The 7,832-nt window shown below is 42.5% G+C and overlaps 1 pseudogene; it reads right to left on the minus strand.

The window, feature by feature from the left end:
• Positions 1 to 7,673: 7,673 nt before the first annotated feature.
• On the minus strand, positions 7,674 to 7,762 carry LOC116083968 (annotated as a pseudogene).
• Positions 7,763 to 7,832: the final 70 nt, after the last annotated feature.

The following is a 7,832-nucleotide window of genomic DNA, read 5'->3' on the forward strand; positions in this document are numbered from 1 at the left end:
TCTGTGGTCAAAGCTGACCTTGATCTCACACTAGCCCAGACTGGCCTCCAACTTGCATTGGTCTTCCTGCCTCAGCCCTCCTCTCATTGCTGGGATTGCAGGTTGGGAAATTCTGTTTGTAGTGCTTTGTTACATAGCCTTAGCAAACTGATACACTGTATTTCTGGGTGTGAGTACCTTTCTAACTTTGCAAAGTAGATGCATTATTCCCTGAAAGGTAGATAAATACAGATTCAACAAGGACCAGAATGTGGCTACCCTGTTGGACACACAGTCTCAGAGAAGGAATGTTTTTCATTACAAAGTGATAAACTACCTTGAAGATCCTTTGCTAAGACCTTCTTTGTAAGTTTCAGCCCAACCTATGGGGCATGCACGGCAAGAGCCAGGAGAGAGTCCAGTGCTAGCACCAGCATTGGGTGTTCCCTTGAGGATTAGATGTGGGATATCTCTTGTGGGCCTCCCACCCTGTAAGTCACGTTACATATCTGTTCTCCAAGTTATTCCTCCTCTTTTGTAAAACAGAACAACAAAGCCGTTTTCCTTTTGTCAGTAACAGAGGTTTGGGGAGAGAGAAGTGACCTGCTGCATAAGGTGAGGGGAGAGGGAAGCAGAGACCTGCAATGAAGGGGAGGCGGGGAAGAACAGTACTACCAGGAACTCTGCCTCTGCAGTCACGCCCTGCCCCTCTGCCCTCACTGAGACCTGCCGACCTGCACCTCGGGAAGCAGACATGAGCTCTCCCTCTCTCCCATCTAGCAGCTGCTCATCAACTGTCCTTGCCCCACGGCTCTACCTGTGTTAGAACCTTCAAGCCCTGCATGTGTTTCACCGTGTTTCCTGTCCATACTTTGCAGCTGAGAACCATTTCTTCCTTACCTGGCCCCAAGTTCCAGTTTCCTCTCGCTTTCAACAGCAGCATCCTAACCCAAGCACAGCCTCCGTGGCTGCGGCTGCACAGCACCATGCTTCAGGACAAGTCCACGCACAAGGGAGATTGACCCTATTCTGTACTTACACTGGCCAACTTCTACTGACAGCACCTCTTAACTATCCCAAATTATTCATTTTTTCCCAATGGGCTGTAGTACCCTTGGGCTTACGGTAGCTTCTAAACTGGTCCTGCATTCACCCCTCATCTTACTCCCACCCCTCAGCTAGCACACACCAGTCAGGACTCAGACTTTACACAGTGGGCCTGTCTTTGTTATTCTTATAGTCTCTCACCTCTGAGACTCTTAGAGTACCAACACAGGGATTATCTTGGCCAGCAAGTCTCCGTGGTGGCAAGCTGGGCACCATGCTTCCGTCATTGTTCCTGTCCCAGCTCTACGGATCCACTCGGCCCCACCATGCTTACCACCCTCATCCTGCCCTGAACGTTCTTATGCATTTCACACACTGCTTCTTCTGACTAAACCTTTCTTGTCTTAGCCTCATGTGACCTTTTCACCACTTTCCCCCACTAATCACGTCCACACATCAGCCTGTCAGCTCTGCCTCCCTGAGGTCGATGTGCCCGCAACACCTCTCAGAAGTCAGGTCACCATTCCACTCTACATGTCTTGGCAGGCTTGATGAGTGTCCTTCGCAACACACTAAGTTCAAAGCAAAGCAGATTTTCCTGTCTTTGTCTCTCATTGTATCCCATAGGATCTGTCATGCACAGGCGCTCAGGAACACAAAACACTGGTTAAGTGAAGGTTGAATGAATGAGGTTTTAATTCTTAGAATCACTTGCAAAGGAAGCTATTATCTTCATTTTGTCAACAAGAATGCCAAAAACAGGAGGAGAATGTTAAATTCAGTGAGCTGAGGGTAAGTAGACTCAAGCCATGCCCTAGTCCTTTCAGCACTTATAATAAAAATACCATCATCTAGGAGAACCCTAGAATCTAGATGGCTTATAACAGACTCTTTTCGGAGTTCTGGAGGCTGAGAAGCCTAACAGTAGGCCTCAGCAGATTCGGTGTCTGCTGTTCCATCCTCACAGGTCACATCTATTGGTAACCACATGGGTAGAAGGAACATGGTAGTTCTCAGGGTCTCTCAGGGAGACACTAATCTCATGTGTAAGAACCCTGCTCCTATGATCAAATCATTTCTCACCAGCTCCAATTCCTCTTACCGTCTCCATGGAGATAAGAATTTCAGCATATTAATACACAAATGCCACAAAATAATCTGTGCCTAATCAAAGGCAAGGATAAGGGTCCAACCACAGTGGAAACTGAGACTGAGAGAAGAATCCTCCTGTACCACCCCTGGTTTTCATAGTAACTAAGCTACCTCCATCTAAAAACACCTGCCAGGATTGTTGTAGTAAACTTCCAATCCCAATAAGCCTGTGCAAAAACACACAACTCAGTTATTATATTTACAAGCTGTAGATCTAGATTGGGGAGACCTGTCACTACACTAATCTATTCTTCAGCCATGAGATCCCTCGCTACTTGTGGCTTTTCTAGGCCATGTAGTTCTGCCCCATCTTCCTTCCACATCTTCCTCCTCTGTCATTCCCTACTTTCCACCCATTCCCTAAAACCTTCAGCCCCACCTTTCTCTTCCACTGCCCAATCACAGGCTCCAAGCTTTATTTGACCAGTTAAAATAGGGAGAAGGTTCACATGAAATCACCTAAGTACTCGATCCACTCCTCATTGGGGCAGCCCCTCTTGAGGAAGCAGGGTTAACATCAGAATACAAACAGTACCAGGGCAACCCACATCATTTCCCTCTTTTTGTCCAATTAAAAGGCTCTTTCCTCTCAGATATAAATTGAGCACAACCATTACAATTATGCAAATTATAAAGTATAAGATACACTTAACACCCATATTTGTCAATTTAGATAAAGCACTCTACCGTTTATCCTCATTTAAAGAGCTTACAATTCCATACCTGATTTATGTTCTGGCTTTAGCTGGTATTACCATCTGAAAAACATCCTCTAAAATCTATATCATTTCCCTCAATGTTAAACAACTTGAGTTGACTATTGAGACTATAACTAGTCTTCAACCCCATCAGAATCCAAGAATGGCTTAAATGTTACCTGAAAATATAAAAAGCACAAAACATAGCTTCTAAAACATAAGCAATCTGTAGAAATGGCTGACTACCTGGACAGTTCCTCATTCCTCAAAACATTGGAGCATCATTAGCCTTCTGGCCCAGGATCACCTGACAGACTTTTGTAAAGCAGAATTATGAAGGACTGTTTACCCTGTATTGGCAGAACTATCAGTCAACTATTTTGTATAGTGTGTCCTTTTCTGGGACAGCATTTTTGTCTGTAGATGAATTAAGGCAATTCTTGATGAGTGGCTATCTTGTCACAACTGGAGCAACTCCATTGATATTCAATTTCTTCTTTGAACCACGAATGGGGTACTGTCAGGAGCAGTCATGTCTCTAGTCAAATGATCTTTAATAAGGAAATGATAAATGTCATAATGATAAATGTTAAATGTCATATTCTGTGGACCTCTGATGCTTTTGAAGACTATCTAGCTATGTGAAGTATATATGAACTGTTAAATCTTAACTACTTTTAGTCATTTCTATTTGAGTAAATTAAAAACACTTTATTATAATTAAATCAGAATCTAATAGAACCATGAGTTTACTTTCTAGCTCTTAACTTGTGTTACTTAATCATCCTAAGCAGTTTGTAATGGAGGTTATTAGAAGGATTGTGTCTAAACCTTGTGTTCTCAGATGAGTTGCACAGTCACAATGCCTATCAAAGAATAACAATACTAATTTCAAATTTTGTATCAATATAAGAAATTCACACCAATGAAAACCTTAAATTTGCATCAATCTGTAAATTCTGTGCCAATGTAAAATTATAAGTTCAATTTGCATTGATTATAAAGATTTTTAGCAATGTAAGATATGGCTATACAATGTTTTGTTTGAGTAATTTTTGATAACTTATCCCTATTTGTCTATTCCTGTAATTTCTATGATATTATTATATCCCCCTTTCCTCTTCCACTCCCCTTCCTTTATCTAAGAGGAAGGTTAGAGAAGAGGAAAGAAAAAGTAGAAGTCCCTGAGTCTAAGCTCTCTAATTTCCTCCCTGTCTACAACACAGGGCATGCTCATTCTTGCTATCATTCCAGAAATTGGGAGGCTAAAGGCAGGAGGTTTGCTAAATTGAACAAACTTGGGGTATCTATAAAAAAGTTATATTACTCAAACTAAGTAGATGATCTGTATCAACACCATAAGAATGCTAATATATTCTTAGCATTAACGATTTTACCTAATAATTCTGTTTCTGATAACTCAAATAACTGAATTTTGTATATACAAAATATATGATGTCTTAGTCAAGGTTTCTATTCCTGCATAGAACATCATGACCAAGAAGCAAGTTAGGGAGGAAAGGGTTTATTCAGCTTACACTTCCACACTGCTGTTCATCACCAAAGGAAGTCAGGACTGGAACTCAAGCAGATCAACAAGCAGGAGCTGATGCAGAGGCCATGGAAGGATGTTCCTTACTGGCTTGCTTCCCCTGGCTTGCTCGGCTTACTTTCTTATAGAACCCAGGACCACCAGCCCAGGGATGGCACCACCCACAGTGAGCCCTCCCACCCTTCATCACTAATTAGGAAAAGCCTTACAGCTGGATCTCATGGAGGCACTTCCTCAAGGGAGGCTCCTTTGTCTGTGATAACTCCAGCTTGTGTCAAATCGACTCACAAAACCAGCCAGTACATAGGAATACAAAAATACATGAATAGGATGGTTATTGTGGTGAAATATCCAAATAGATAATTAATAATTATGACACATCCTTGTGATTAATTTTTTATGTGGCCACTAAACATTTCTGAAACATGCTTAAGTGGCTCAGGGGACAGTTAATTGTAACACTCACTTAATGAAAGAACCATGCATTAATAACAGGGAACTAATATGAGCCAGGCTCATGCTTAACCCGTGGTGAAGAAAAACGAAAGAAATACGGTAAAGCACTAGCTGACTGCCTTTTCATAAGCTGAGGGCAACTTGTATTTTCTTCTACAGCACTCACTATATTCACAAACTGCTTAGCACTAGCACACCATCTTTTGTTACAAGAAAAAGTCCCGCTACCAAGCAAACAGATCCTCGGATGCTTTCCTCTATTACGCTGTCTCCAAAGTGTGTGAGAAATAATTTGAATTATTTCCCTATGTTAATATTCATGCTAGGTTATTTATATGATAGAAGACCATACAGAGACACTTGCTTCAGTTCCAAACGAGGCTAGGAGCTCCAAAGTCAATCTTCTTACCCCCTCCAGAAAAGGCTGAGCAATTGAGAAGCAGAGACTGAGCCCCATAAAAGTTTGCTAAGCAAACTGTCTCCCTGCAATGAAGAGAAGGACAGGTGCAGGGTCACAGTCAAATCTACTTACAAGGAGCAGAAATGCTAGAGCCTTAGCCCTCTAGGTCACTGTGAGGACCACACTCTTGGCCTTAAACAAGACCTCTTGTTTTCGACAGCCTCTCATTGAAAACCCTAGCAATGACTTATGATGACCATTCGAGTGGAAATCTTCCCAGCCATGTCAGTGAGAACGGAGTGCAGACAGTGTGCAATGTGCCCACAGCTTTCTCAAGTGGCTTTCCTAGGCTTTGGGGTAGCATTAAGCCCACCTCATGCTAGCCCTTTCTTCTGTCTTTGTCTCTTGTTGGGGGGGCAAGACAGCTGGCCAAGAAGAAACACAGATGAAGAACACAGGTCATAGACTCAGTCTGCTAAGAATCTTGAGATTTAATCATAAGCTAGTGAGACCTGCATTCATTCTCCAGGTTTTGTCCCCACATCAATGGGGTTCCATAGTGGAAAGGACTGCAGGAAACAGGGTCTCTCCGTGGAGGTGACTTAAGGAAGTCCACAGTCGAGAGGGGAAACAAAGCCAGAACACAGAAGGAATCCAAACCCTCTGACACACTGGTGAAACAGCAAAGAGGAACTGAGGCCAGAGCAGTGGCTGCTCCTCCTGTCTTTACAGAAGTCCTAATAGGGGATGATGCAACTAGCTCCCCCTTCTGAGTTACTTCATCAGGCAGGGCTTTCATTGGGGCATGGTGACAGTGTGGGTGTGGTGAGATATGATTGGCTGAAGATTTTTTTTTAAAGATTTATTTTATTTTATTTTATTTTATGTGTATGAGTACACTGTAGCTGTACAGATGGCCATGAGCTATCATGTGTGTGGCTGCTGGGAATTGAACTCAGGACCTCTGCCGGCCCTGCTCGCTCCAGCATAATTCACTGTAGCTGTCTTCCGATGCACCAGAAGAGGGCGTCAGATCTTCTTACGGGTGGTTGTGAGCCACCATGTGGTTGATGGGATTCGAATTCAGGACCTTTGGAAGAGCAGTCAGTGCTCTTACCTGCTGAGCCATCTCTCCAGCCCGATTGGCTGAAGATTTAGAGGCTTGGGATTGCCTCAAACACTGAATATAAGCTTATGACCTGTGCAATAAACACCAATCTGTACCCTGATGCTGGTCTCTGGAGTCTGATTCCAGGGATTCCTCACACTCCATTCTCTCTCTCTCTCTCTCTCTCTCTCTCTCTCTCTCTCTCCCTCTCTCTCTCTCTCTCTCTCTCATACATATATATATTATATATATATAATTTCTATCTCCCCCCTCTGTGTGTGTATATATATGTATATATATATATATAAATATATATATATACATATATATAACTATATGATCTCTATCACACACACACACACACACACAGAGCCTTGGTCTTGTCTCCACAAACACATCTCAGTTCCTATACCCAGTATAACCATTACCTAATATGCGAGGCAACAGAAGACAACCCCTCCACTCATGTGGGAAAACGTTGCCATCCTTTAAAGAGACAGTTGATGTACTTTTAAAGTTGTTCTTAACCTTACATCTAAAAATCTTTGGAGAATTTCAGAAGAGCGAGGCAAGGTCACCAAGTAGCCCTTATCAATGAGTTCCTTCTGCCTCTTCCTAGCCCCTAGGTTTCTGCAATTGACATTGAATACATTCTAATGAAACACAGAGAACGGGGGAGAAAGTGGATAGAATTTATTATAGAGTAACTTGGAACTCTCTCAAGGAGAGTAGACAATGGCTTTTGGCCTGATTTACATTTTAGGCAGACATTATACCATTCCTTTGGCTTCCAGGACAGATAGCTTCCCTGAGAGATTTCTTCCTGTTCAGGTCATTGATGGGCCCATTTGGATTGACTCTTGTGGGAGGGAAAAGGGTATGTTTTCATTCTATATTAGAAATCCTCTTCCTCTACATTACTCTCACAAGGATTTGTAGTCCTGGAACAAGGTGGTTTGATAGTTATCAATTAATATCTTGTCTTTTCAAGAGCCAAAGCTAGGATTCATGTTCCTCTGAGCAATAATGAGGGTCCTGCTGCTCCTGTTCTTGGTTTGATGAGCTGCTGATTATAAGGGAAGGCTCCAGACTAATGTCTTCTCATCCTGCTGATAGCTAACTAGCTCCCTAACATGGCTTGATTATTGTGCTACCTAACATGGTAGGCAACCAAAGCAAATCTCATTCACTATAATGCACATCCAGAACCTTCCTACTCAATAGCTTCTCCTTTTGACTTTGAGCCAAGCAGGCTCACATTTGCATCATTTTTTCTTTTTAAAATATATAAAGTGCTTCACAGATTTGAGTGTCATCCTTCCACAGGGGTCATGCTAATTTTCTCTTTTAGTATATATGCTGCCAAGCATTCATTTCTATTCCCAGTACCCTCTCTGTGTCTGTCTCTGCCTTCTCTCTTCCTCCCTCCCTCCTTCCTTT

This window comes from Mastomys coucha, unplaced genomic scaffold (genome assembly GCF_008632895.1).
Source record: "Mastomys coucha isolate ucsf_1 unplaced genomic scaffold, UCSF_Mcou_1 pScaffold8, whole genome shotgun sequence".
Taxonomy (NCBI): domain Eukaryota; kingdom Metazoa; phylum Chordata; class Mammalia; order Rodentia; family Muridae; genus Mastomys; species Mastomys coucha.